This window comes from Ceratotherium simum, chromosome 8, assembly GCF_057802395.1.
Source record: "Ceratotherium simum simum isolate JZ-2026a chromosome 8, ASM5780239v1, whole genome shotgun sequence".
Taxonomy (NCBI): Eukaryota; Metazoa; Chordata; class Mammalia; order Perissodactyla; family Rhinocerotidae; genus Ceratotherium; species Ceratotherium simum.
Window position 1 is genome coordinate 12,565,838 of NC_141907.1, and position 13,065 is coordinate 12,578,902.

Consider the following 13,065-nt stretch of genomic DNA (forward strand, 5'->3'; position numbering starts at 1 on the left):
TGTATTATAACTAAATAAAGTTGTTTATTCTCATTAGGAATTAACTGATCCTGGGAGGGGCAGGCTCTCCTCAGATTTATAAGGTCTCCCAAGATGTTAAAACATTGTAAGATACAGAATACAAAAACATGATTAATTCAACTTGTCTTCTGTTGTTTTGATATCGTACCAAGGATACTTGGTGTGATGATCATGGAGATTTTTAGGGCGTGTGGCATAAGTTGCCCCAAAGAGCAAAGAAAGTATTTTATTATGATAGTTGCACAGAGGAACACAGGTAGAGTTATATGGGGCCAGCCCATAAAGAGGTTTTCTATTTATATGGCATAATCCAAGGAAATAGATCTGGAATTTTGGGAGGTCTCTAATAATACTTTGGTGGAACTAGAAACTACTGAAAGTATGAGTTTGACAATAATGTCTTGGTGTATTTCTTGGGTCAATGTGTATTTCTTGGTGTATTTCTGGCAGGTATGTTGTTGGAGAATATGAACCGATAAGTTAATAAAGTGTATGTTAAGATTAGTGGTAGTGTGTGTAACTAACGAGAAGGACTGGTTATGGTGTTTACAACTGAAGACGCAAGGCAGGAGGTTGTGGTGGTTAGCTGGAGGGGGTAGTAGGAGAAGGCGCTGAGGAGTGCGTGGGCCTCTCCTCAGGGGGTCGAGGGGGTTGACTGATATGAGGCTGGTGTCTCCTGGGGAAAGTGATAATCTCCATTAATTTCCAGAATGGCACAGATAGCAGTAACCTCTACCTGATTTCCCTTTAGGCGTGGCAGTATAGGCGTGTACATTTCGGCAGAGAGCAAGGAGTATACCAGAATCATGAGCTAAGCAGACGGTGAGCTCAGAAACACAATAGAATTCCTAACATCAAAGGAAGGAAAACAAAAAATGTCCTGTGTCGAATTTGTACCTTAGGAGAGGCGGGCCATGGAAAATGCTGGGGCAGAGATTTTAGATCAGGATGAAATTGTCTCTAGCTAGGGGTTGGAGGCCAAGGAAGCCTTGAGCAGGAGTGATGTCATCTTTAGGGGTGAGCTCCTAGCCAGGCGATGTCATCTGGGATGCGGGACTGGGGTATCCTTTCCAAGTGGGTAACCACTCAAATTGATGTGGGTCTAAGCATTTCCCACATTTGATGAACAATAGCCTATCTGGAGGTTTGTGTTTTGGGATTATAAACCAATGAAAGCTCCTGGACCAGGAGTAGTAGGACCAATTTTCTACAGAATGGTGTGCTGCTGCACTTAACCGGTTTTTCTTTTTGGTGAAAGTGTGGACTCAAATCAGTCGCACGTCACATGAGCAGCTACCTGGCTCTGGGACAATGTGTTTCCTGGAGATTAATGGATTTGGTTAATGGTTAATGGATTTCAGAACAATATGTGCCCTTGATCAGGCCTCCAAACCCTGTGGGATGGGGGCAAGATAGAAAATTTATAAAAATATATTAAGTCCTAGGGCAAATAGAAACACATTTAGAGGTTTATTTGCTGGACTGGAACATTCACACAAGTTCTGTGACGAGATCAGTGTGTGTCTCAATTACACCGGTCATCTGGGAACTATCAGGGACACGACAGTTCTACTGAAGCCTCTTCTAAGAGCCCAGCGTTGTGTATTCTCAGAAGTGAAATGTGTGTCTTGGTGAACATGAGTAATGTCTGTAACTCTCAAGGGAATACAGAATGTGTGGCATGGCCGTGTATCGTGACCTTAGCATATGTAGAGACATGGGTGATTTTGATCCACATTTTGGGTATTTGTGAGGCAAGAGATTCCCAGAGTTGTTTATCTGAAGGGGACAATTTTTAGACAATGGACCCACAGTTTATTATAAATGTGAAGTTAGGGCTACTTATTGGCCAAGGCATCCAGTGCTAAGAAAATGGCCTGAAGTCTGGCCAGGTGTGTTATTTCTGTGGCTCAGACCTTTGTCAGGGACATCCTGGGTAAGGGATGGAAAGCAACAACAATCCGCTGAGCTCCATCGTGTATACCATTTGCATAGTCTGCTAATATCCATTGCTGTTCACTCAGGTAATCTCAGGGGGCTTCTCAGGTAGCCAAAGGGGTCTGGGGAGGGGTGACCTCCTCCAGCACCAAGGCCTCTGGGCAGGGACTGAGGATGAGAAGCCACTCCTTCTGCAGCTGGAATATACCAGAGGTCCCAGGTTTGGCTCCCTCCTGTCTTAAGGAGGCTTTAGTAGCTGTGCTAAGCTTGTGGGGTGCTGTTTCCATGACCCAAACCATACGAGACAGCTGGATACTGAGGGTCACAGGCTCAGGGTCTGTGAGAGCCACTATTTCTGGAAAAGACCAATAGGGAGCCAGTCATTTGCTGTTTTAATGGTGTATACATGAGGCTGAGAGGGGCAGTGCCATTCATCAGAGCCCTTGGCCAACCTATGGCCTTCATAAGTGGTCCAGAGAATCCAGGGGAGAAGAGAAGAGGTTGCAAAGCCCCTACAGTGAAGGAGTCTCTGAGAGCACTATGGGAAGTGCCTGTTGATTTTAATTTGGAACTAAAGTTTGTAAACTAATGTTGCCACCAGAATCCAAAAGGGATAAAAGATGTGGAACTTGTATGTCCATGATGAGTGTGTCAAATGAATTTCCCAGGAGGAGAATGTCGTCAATGTAAGGTCAAACCTGTGCTCCTGGAGAAAGGTGGATGCAGTTAAGATCTTGTCTGCAAAGACTGTATGTGATGACAAAGCTGTCGAGCAGCTCCAAGGGTAGTCTGGAAAAGGTACATTGTTCCCTTTGGAGGTGAAGGCAAAGTGCAGCTGAGAGGCTGTTGAAAGAGGGGCTGAACAGAACACGTTAGCCAAATCTGTAAGAGCAAGGTGTTATCGGTTGTTGATTGGATAGTTAGTAATTTTAATAATATTGGATATTGGCTCTGAGGGCCCTAGAGGCTGGGAATGCAGCATTAATGTTGTAGTAATCCACCGGGGCTGCCCTTTGTTTTTCCCAGATTTAAGAGCAGGCAAAATTGAGCTGTCAAATAAAGAAGTGGGGCTAATCATCCCTTCATTAATTAGATTTTATATAACAAGTTTTAATCCTTGAAGGCTCTGTTTTAACTTACAGGGAGTATAATAACTATTTAACAGGGAGTCATTGGGTTCCATTCTATCAAGCTGATTTATAAATGCCAAAGACTTATTTTAATTTTAATTCATTATTCATTATGTTAGAGCATCTATGCCCAGTACGGCCCTCTTAGGGCAATGAGTGCTATGAGTATGGGAAATTTAGGCAAGGCTACTGTTAAAGGGAGGCATGTCTGTTTTTCTTCTACTTTATGTTTAGTTACTTTTTAAGATTACAAGGGATACAAAGTTTACATTCATTGGGACCCCCAGATATAACTATAAATGAGACCCGGTATTGATTAAGTCCATGGACTTTTGTGAATTGGTGCTTTTAGCCAATGCCAAAGTTAATTTAGAACCTATGTTGTAGAGGCACAAAAGCCAATCAACTCCTTGTTTTATCTTTTTTGTTGAGAGATCCCTCCACCCCCACACCGAATACGTGATATGTTTTCCAATTCTACTTCTCCAACATCAGTTCGGTGTCCTACAGTTGAGTTCGATTCTGACGCCACCTGGAATTTGTGGAGACCCCACAAGATAAGCACTCAGTCCCATAAGACTGCCCCCAATTCAGATGGCAGCTGCAAATGGGGTGCCCAGGCTGCCCACAGGTCTTTTGGCATGACTACAGATTCAGGGTTTCCACGACCCCCCTCAGGTTAGATAATTTGCTAGAATGAGTCACAGAACTCAGGAAATCGCTTAATTACTACTACAAGTTTATTATAAAGATAAAGCAAATGGGAGAGATGCATCGGGCAAGGTGGGGGGAGGGGTGGCGTGGAGATTCCATGCCCTCCAAGATGCACCACCCTCCAAGCACCTCCACGTGTTCAGCCAGGAAGCTCTCCAAACCCATCATTTAGAGATTTTTATGGAAGTATCATTGCTGTGGGTGTGATTGATTGAATCGTTTGTCTTTGGCGATTAGCTCAATCTCCAGCCCCTCTCCCATCCCAGGAAGTGAGGGAGTGAGGCTGAAATTCCAACCCTCTAATCACATGTTTTGGTCTTTCTGGCCACCAGCCCCCGTCCTGAAGCTGCCTAGGGGCCCTCAGCCACCACTCATAGCCTTAGTACACAAACGACACTCTCATCACTCTCATCACTCCAGAGATTCCAAGGTTTTTGGGAGCTGTGTGCCAGGAACCAGAGACAAACACCAAATATTTATTTTGTATGATACCACAGTTCTATAAATTCTTTTAGTAAGTACTTTTTGGTTTTTATATAATTATTACGTATATAATTTTTAGTATAAAAGTTTTGGTTTTCTAATTATACCAAATGACAGAATTTTGTTTTAATTTAGTTATGTACACACATACATATGTATAATTTATTTAATTACCTTTTATTTTCTCCCACTGTATTTAGGAATTTTTTTTTCTGTTTTAGACTTTTAGCCACCCAAAGCCCCAATTTTTAGTTTCTGTCTCTGGCTGATAAGAGGAAAAGAGGGGAGTGAAAGGGACCTCTAGACAGCAGCCCCTCCCTGTGACTGCCCTTGTCTGCAGCATAATCAGTCCCTTTCCTTCTCCCTCTTTTTTTCTCTTAAACAAAATCTTTTAGAATGACATATCTTCAAGAACCTAAAATTTTCTTTTTTTCCTGTTCTTTTTTTCTTTTTCTTCTGTCTGCACCTGACCATTTTATTTTCCTTGAGTATTTACCTGATAAGCTCCTGGCGGTCCCGAGTGGGCTCTGCAGTGAGTGACAGTCTCCCTTTTTAGGGTGTTCCAATCATTCAGGGGGGCTGGAGTCTACATTCAAGACAGCAACGGTGGCAGCAGCCTGATTTTTCAACATCTGGTTATGGGGGGAGGCTCCAAGGAAGAGCAAGTGGCAACTATTTAGGGGTAGACCCTGACTCATTAGTCCTGCAGAGATCAGGGATCAGCAATCCCACTCAGTTCTTGCGAGTACTGTGGGCTGAGGCTCCAGGCTGATTCCTGAGACAGTAATGGAGAAGTTACTCACTCTACAGACCCCATGACCAAAACAGGAAATCCAGACTTGATGGACTGTTTGGGAATTGGAAACAACATGTGCTTCATCCCGGTAATTTGCTGAGCCTTGAGTACTAATTGACTAGAAAATCTGCCAAATTTACCTAGGAATTGGGTCCCACGTATGCTAGAGGTAGTCCTCCAGGCTACCTAACTGGGGCACTGTTAATCCCAAGGATCTTGGTGAAACCCAGTCTCTGATGCTGAGAACTACGCTGAGTGGAGCCTCTGGCAAAGGGAAGCAGCCTCTGCTCAGTCACTCCTTCGGGTACCAACTTCTTGCCAACACGGCTGCCAGCTCTACTCCACTTGCAAAACAGCTGCTGGCCTGCTCTTGGTCCCTTGTGGAGACTGAGTGCCTTAGAGAGGACTGCCAGGTATCACTGTGTCTGGTTATCCCCATCATGCACTGATCCCCTCAGATGCTAAAGACAGAGGTGGAAAGGCAAACCGATTTCACATAAAAAAATGAAAAAGGGGGGCTGGCTACATGGCATAGTGGTTAAGTTCTGCATGTTCTGCTTCTGCAGCCCCAGTTTGTGGGTTTGGATGCTGGGTGTGGACCTACACCAGTTGTCAGCCATGCTGCAGTGGGGACCCACATATATAGTAGAGGAAGATTGGCACAGATGTTAGCTCAGGGCTAATCTTCTTCAAGCAAGAAAAAAAATGAGGAAGGTGGCAACAGATATAATCTTCCTCAGCAAAAAAAAGAAAATGGAACATTCCAGAACAGCAAGTCTGGTCCCACAGATGAGTGCTCTTTGTACAATAAGGTTGAGGCCACATTTTTAGGGATCCATTTTATCTTCCTTGATGCCTCACAGAGACAGCATTTGGCTACCTGGAGATGGCTCCCAGGAAGCCCTGGGGATGCTTAGGCCTGGTGTAAGGAAGGTTCATGCCAACTAAAAGCTGATAGAGTCCACTGGGTGGCAGCAGCCATCAGCACCAGATGTAGCCCTCAAAGTTGTACAGTGGTAGAAGCCCATCAGTAAATTGGCTAAATTGAAACCTATCGCCTTGCTTTAGATAATACTTTTAAAAACCAGGCACACACTTTTTCACCTGTTTTGGGGTTCTGGCTAGCAACCTAGCTAGGGGTTGAAATGAATTATATTAAAGACACCCCTCTGTGGAGCTGTGTGCTCTGGGAAGCTTCTGTTGCAGCCTGGCGTGACGTTTTTTGTACCCGATGTGGATCCCCATGGGAGGGTGCATACCCAAATGAGACTGAATGGAACAATGTGTCTGATCAGGCCTGCATAGCCCAGGTGGCCAGCATCAGTACCTCCATCCATTATTGGACTGCATATAGTAATCCTGCTGCTAACCCAATGGACTCAGAAGATTGGCCTCCATCTGTATGTCAAGGAGACTGAGACGGCCTATCAGGACTGTGGACCTGTCAGCAGTTGATCTGTCTGTCTGAAGGTGAACAAGGACCCCTAGGTCTAGGGTTGGACCCTGCGCATTTCTGGCATATAGAGCACGCTTGTCCTCTACTGCCATCATGTGGATACTTCTGTCATCTCTTGGCTTTTGCTGCTTCACCCCAAAACTAGAGTTCAATTCTGTGTGAGTGGCAGATTCTGACCACACTAGAACAAGAGCACTAGTGTAGCACCAGAGCGCAGGAGCACTAGTGTGGCACTAGGTAGCACTAGAGACCATGCTCTGCCATATTTGTGGCTCTCTGGATTACTTACGGTCCTATGCTGCCACACCGTTCACAGCAAAGGGGACTTGACGGTAGACTAATGAACATGACATTCAACAGACATTTCATGCCCCTTCTCATTCTCATGCTGGTGGCATCCAGAGATGGAATAAACTTTGAAAGACTTGACAAGAAAAGATTGCTGGATAGACTGTGTTGTCAGCATGGTGGACTACCCATATAGCCAGACAGTGTGAGCCTTAATTCAGCTGTTTCTCAGAGTGAATGTTCCCTTTGAAGCTATTGCTTGGAGAAGATTAGAACAGAGGAGGTAGAGGCATGAGAAGATGGGCTCTTCATATCCACGATTCCACCCTAACAACCCCAACCACTGCTCTTTCTTCTTTTTTCCCACTGACCCTACAGTGTGGAAAGCCTGACTAGTTTCATCATCAGGTGGCATGCAAGGTGACAACATGAGGAAGATATTGTTTCTACCATTACCTGCTTTTGGTTCTTACATATGGAACATCAACACACCATGAGAATTACGGTCAGTAGATAGAATTTGTAAAGCCCAGAGTATTCTTACCCTGGCTCACTTGGGAAGCAATAGGCAACATCATTGAACTTAGTAAGTTCCACTATTGCGTTCTGGCCCCATGCTTCCTGACCCAACTGGGGGAAAAGTCTGGGTGTGGGTGGGTAATTGGTTGGCTAAGGGAGATGTAGTGGTTGCCAGATTAGGACAAACAGATTATGTAATCATGAAGGGAAAGTGGTACACCCAATACCTTGGGAGAAAACACCTTTTCCATTTAGGTCTATAAGCATTGTCAGTTAACGTTTGTGTGTGAAGTGAAGTCCTGGTTGATTTTCATTTTTTTCTCGTGGATATCTAGTTATTTCAGTGTTATTGGTGAAAAGGCTTTCCTTTCCTTTACATTAAAAAAAATTTTTTTTCTAATTGTGGTAAAATACACATATAAAACTTTCCGTATTAAACATTTTTAAGTGTACATTTCAATAGTATTAAGTACATTCGTAGTGTTGTGTAACCATCACCACCATCACCACAAGAATTCTTTTCATCTTGCAGACCTGAGACTTAATACCCATTAAACAATAATTTCCCTTTCCCGTCTCCTTCCAGCCCCTGAAAACCACGATTTTACTTTCTGTCTCTACTGATATTGACCACTTTACGTACCTCATATAAGTGGAATCATATAGTCTTTGTCTTTTTGTCACTGGCTTATTTTTCTTAGTATAATGTCTTCCCAGTTCATTCATGTTGTAGCATATGTCAGAATTTCCTTACTTTTTAAATCTGAATAATATTCCACTGTGTGTATACATCACATTTTGCTTATCCATTCGTCTGTCAATGAACATTCAGTTTGCCCCCACATTTTAGCTATTGTGAGTAATGCTGCTATAAACAATGGTGTACAAATATCTCTTAGAGATCTTACATTCAATTCTTTTGAATATATCCCTAGAAGAGGAATTGCTGGATCAATGGTAATTCTAATTTTAATTTTTTGAGAAAACACCATACTGTTTTCCACTAGGGCTGTACCATTCACTTTCCTACCAAGCGTGCACACAGTTCGGATTTCTCCACATGCTCACCAACACTTGTCATTTTCTATTTTCTTCATAGTAGCCACCCTAATGATTGTGAAGTTGTAAATCATTGTGGTTTATATATATACATATATATAAAGTTTTTTTTTTACCTTTGGTCCTCTTCTGTTATATTCTGCTTTTTTTTTTTTTGCAGGAAAGATTTGCCCTGAGCTAACATTAGTTGCCAATCATCCTGGGTTTTTTTTTCCCTCCCCAAAGCCCAGTCCATAGTTGTGTGTCTTAGTTGTAAGTGTTCTAGTTCTTCTATGTGAGCTGCCACCACATCATGGCAACTGACAGACAGGTGGTGTGGTTCCGTGAGCGGGAAGTGAACCCAGACTGCTGAAGCCATGAGCACATATTGTTAACCACTAGGCCATCAGGGCTGGCTCCATTGTGGTTTATATTTGTGTTTCCCTAATGATTAATGATATTGAACATTTTCCCTGTGCTACTTGGTCATTTGTATATTTTCTTTGGAGAAACGTCTATTCAAAATTTTTGCCTATTTTTGTATTGTGTTCTTTTTTTGTTATCAATTTTAGGTGTTCTCTCTATGTTCTGGATATTATTTCCTGATCAGATACAAGATTTGCAAATATTTTCTCCCATTCTGTGGCTTGCCTTTTTACTCTATTGCTAGTGTCTTTTGACATGCAAACGTTTTTAGATATCATGAAGTCCAGTTTGTCAATTTTTTTCTTGTGTTCCTGTAGCTTTGCTGTCATATCTAAGAAATCGCTGTCAAATCCAACATTACGTAGCCTTTCCTCTATTTTTTCCTCTAAGTGTTTATAGTTTAGCCCTTATGTTTAGATCTTTGATCCCCTTTGATTTAATTTTTGTAGATGATGTTAGACTAGAGTCCAATTTCATTCATTTGCACGGCTATATCCAGTTTTCTCAGCAGCATTTGGTAAAGAATGGCCCTTTCCCATTGAATAGTCTTGGCGCCTTTGTCAAAAATCATTTGACTGTATATATGAAGGTTTATTTCTGGACTCTGTACTCTAATCCATTGGTTGATGTCTGTTTTTCTTCCAGCACCACACACTTTTGATTACTGCAGCTTTGTAGCACATTTTGAAATCAGGAAGTGTGAGTCCTCCAGCTTTGTTCTTTTTTAAGATTGTTTAGCTATTCAGGGTCCCTTGAGATTCCATATGAACTTTGAGATGAGTTTTTGTATTGCTGCAAAAAACACCATTAATATTATGATAGGGATTGCACTGAATCTGTAGATCACTTTGGGTAGTATTGACATCTTAAAAATATTCAGTCCTTCAATCCATGAACATGGGATATTTTTCCATTTATTTAGATCTTCTCTAATTTCTTTCAACAATGTTTTGTAGTTTTTCTTATATAAATTTTTCACCTCCTTGAGTAGTAAATTAGTTCACAAGTATTTTATTCTTATTGATGCGATTATAAATGGAATTGTTTTCTTAATTTTCTTTTCAGATTGTTCATATTTACTATGTAGAGAAACAGCTGATTTTTTTTTTTTTTTTTTTTGGTGAGGAAGATTGTCCCTGAGCCAACATCTGTGCCAGTCTTCCTCTATTTTGTATATGGGACGCCACCAGAGCATGGCTTGATGAGTGGTGCATGGGTCCGTGCCTGGGATCTGAACCTGCGAACTCTGGTCTGCCGAAGCAGAGCATGTGAAGTTAACCACTATGCCACTGGGCCAGCCCTAGAGAAGCAATTGATTTTTGATTTTTAACTTTGTAACCTGCTACTTTGCTGAATTTGTTTATTTAGCTCCAATAGCTTATGTGTGGGGGTGTGTGTATAATCTTTAAGGTTTTATACATATAAGATCATATCATCAGCATATAGAGAAAATTTTACTTCTTCCTTTCCAATTTTGATGCCTTTTATTTCTTTTTCTTGCCTAATTGCTCTGGATAGAACTTCCAGTACAAAGTTGAATAGACTGGTGAAACTGGGCATCTTTGCCTTGTTCCTGATCTTAGAGGAAAAATTTTTGGTCTTTCACCATTAAGTATGATGTTCAGTGTGAGATTTTCATATACAGTGTTTATTATGTTGAGATAGTTTCCTTCTCTTCCCAAGTTTTTGAGTGTTTTTTATCATCAAAGAGTACTGAGTTTAGTCAAATATTTTTTCATCATCAATTGATGTGATCATGTGGTTTTTTTCCTTCAAATCTGTTAACAGGGTGTATTACATTGATCAATATCCTTTTACTAGGCTGCTGAATTCGGTTTGCTGGTATTTCATTGAGGATTTTTGTATCAACGTTTATAAGGGATATTGCTCTATAATTTTCTTTTCTCCTAGTGTCTTTGTCTGGCTTTGGTATCAGGTCATTGCAGGCCACATAGAATGAGTTAGAAAGTATTCTCTCCTTTTCAACTTTTTGGAAAAGTTTGAAAGGATTAGTGTTACTTTTCCTTTAAATACTTTGTAGAATTCACTAGTGAATTCAGGTCTTGGGCTTTTTCTTTGTCAGGATAGTTTTAATACTAATTTAATCTCCCTAGTAGTTAGAGGTCTATTCAGAATTTCTATGTCTGTACGATTCAGTCTTCGTAGGTTTTGTGTTTCTACAAACATTTGTCCATTTTGTCTAGTTATCCAATTGATACAGTTGTTTATAGTACTCTCTATAATCCTTTTTCCTTTTGTAGAATTGGTAGTAATGTCCCCATTTTCATTTCTGATTTGCAGTACTTTTGAGTTTTCTCTCCCTTGGTTTTTAGTTCTTCTACCTAAAAGTTTGTTAATTTTGTTGATCTTTTCAAAGAACGAACTTTTGGTTTCACTGCTTTTTTGTATTGTTTTCCTATTCTCTATTTCATTTCTCTCTATTGCAGTGTTATTTATTTATTTATTTTTTTGTGAGGAGGACCAGCCCTGAGCTAACATCCAAGGCCAATCCTCCTCTTTTTTGCTGAGGAAGACTGGTCCTGGTCTAACATCCGTACCCATCTTCCTCTACTTTATATGGGGCGCCACCACAGCATGGCTTAACAAGCGGTGCGTCGGTGCGCGCCCAGGATCCAAACTGGCGAACCCCGGGCCACTGCAGTGGAGCACGTGCACTTAACCGCTTGCACCACCGGGCCGGCCCCTCTATTGCAATGTTTATTATTTCCTTCCTCTTGCTAGCTTTTGCTTTATTTTGTTATTCTCTTTCTACTTCACAAAGTTGTTAGGTTAGATTGTTCATTTGAGATCTCTTTTCTTCTCTAATGTAGGTATTATAGCTATAAATTTTCCTCTTAGCACTGCTTTCACTATGTCCTGTAAGTTTTGGTGTGTTGTGTTTTCATTTCATTCATCTGCAAATATTTTTTAACTTCCCTTATGATTTCTGTTTAATCTATTGGTTGTTTAAGAATGTGTTAAGTTCCACAAATTTGTGATTTTTCTGGTTTTTATTCTCTTTTTGATTTCTAAGTGCATTCTGTTGTGGTCAAATAGAATACGTTGTTTGATATCTATCTTTTAAAACCTATTGAGACTTAAATTGTGGCCTAACATGTGGTCTATCCTGGAGACTGTCCTGTGTTCACCAGAGAAGAATGTTGTTGGGTAGAGTGCTCTGTATATGTTTTTATGTCTAGTTGGTTTATTGTGTTTTTCAAGTCCTCTATTTCCTTACTTATCTTCTCTCTAGTTTTTCTATCCATTATTGAGAGTGGGGTATTGAAATCTCCAATTATTATTGTAGAACTGTTTATTCCTCCCTTTAATTATGTCAACTTTTTCTTCAGAGGTTTTGATGGTTTGTCATTAGGTGCATAAATGTTTATAATTCTTACAACTTCTTGCTGTATTGCAGCTTGTATTAATAAATAATATTGTTCTTTGTCTCATGTAAACTTTTTTGATTTAAAGTCTACTTTGTGTGATATTAGTATAGCCACACTTGCTCTATTTTGGTTATAATTTGCATGGAACATCTTCTCCATCCTTTCACTTTTGACCTTTTTGTGTCTTTGGATATAAAGTGAGTCTCTGTAGACAGCAGAGTTGGGTGGTGATTGTTTTTCCATTCTCCCACTCTCTGTCTTTTCAATGGAGACTTTAATCCTTACATTGAAAGTGATTACTGATACGGAGAGACTTACTTTTGTCTCTATTTGCTATTTGTTTTCTGTCTGCCTTATAGCTGTTTTTGTCCCTCGTTTCCTACATTACTGTCTTCTTTTGTGTTTAATTTTTTGGAGATGAAACATATTGATTTCCTTCCTTTCTTTTTGAATATCCTATAGTAATTTTCTTTATGGTTACCATGGGGATTACATTAAACATCCTAAAGTTATAACAATCTAGTTAGAATTTATACCACCATAACTTCAATAACATGTGCGTAGTCTAATCCTACAGTTCATTTTTCATCCCTTTCAGTTGTTGATATTGCAAAATTACATCTTTAAACATTATGTGTCGAGAAACATAAACTAATCATTTTTTTTCAATGCATTAGTCTCTTAAATGATGTTGGAAACAAAATGTAGGTTACAAATCAAAGTGAAAAAATAATACTATCATTTAGATTAATAATTGTTTTTGTTAGAATTTGGGAGTTTCTTAAATCATGAAGAAAACTAAAAGTGGAGTTGTAAACTTGTTACAATCTTGCTAGCTTTTATAATTGCTCATGTATTTACCTTAAT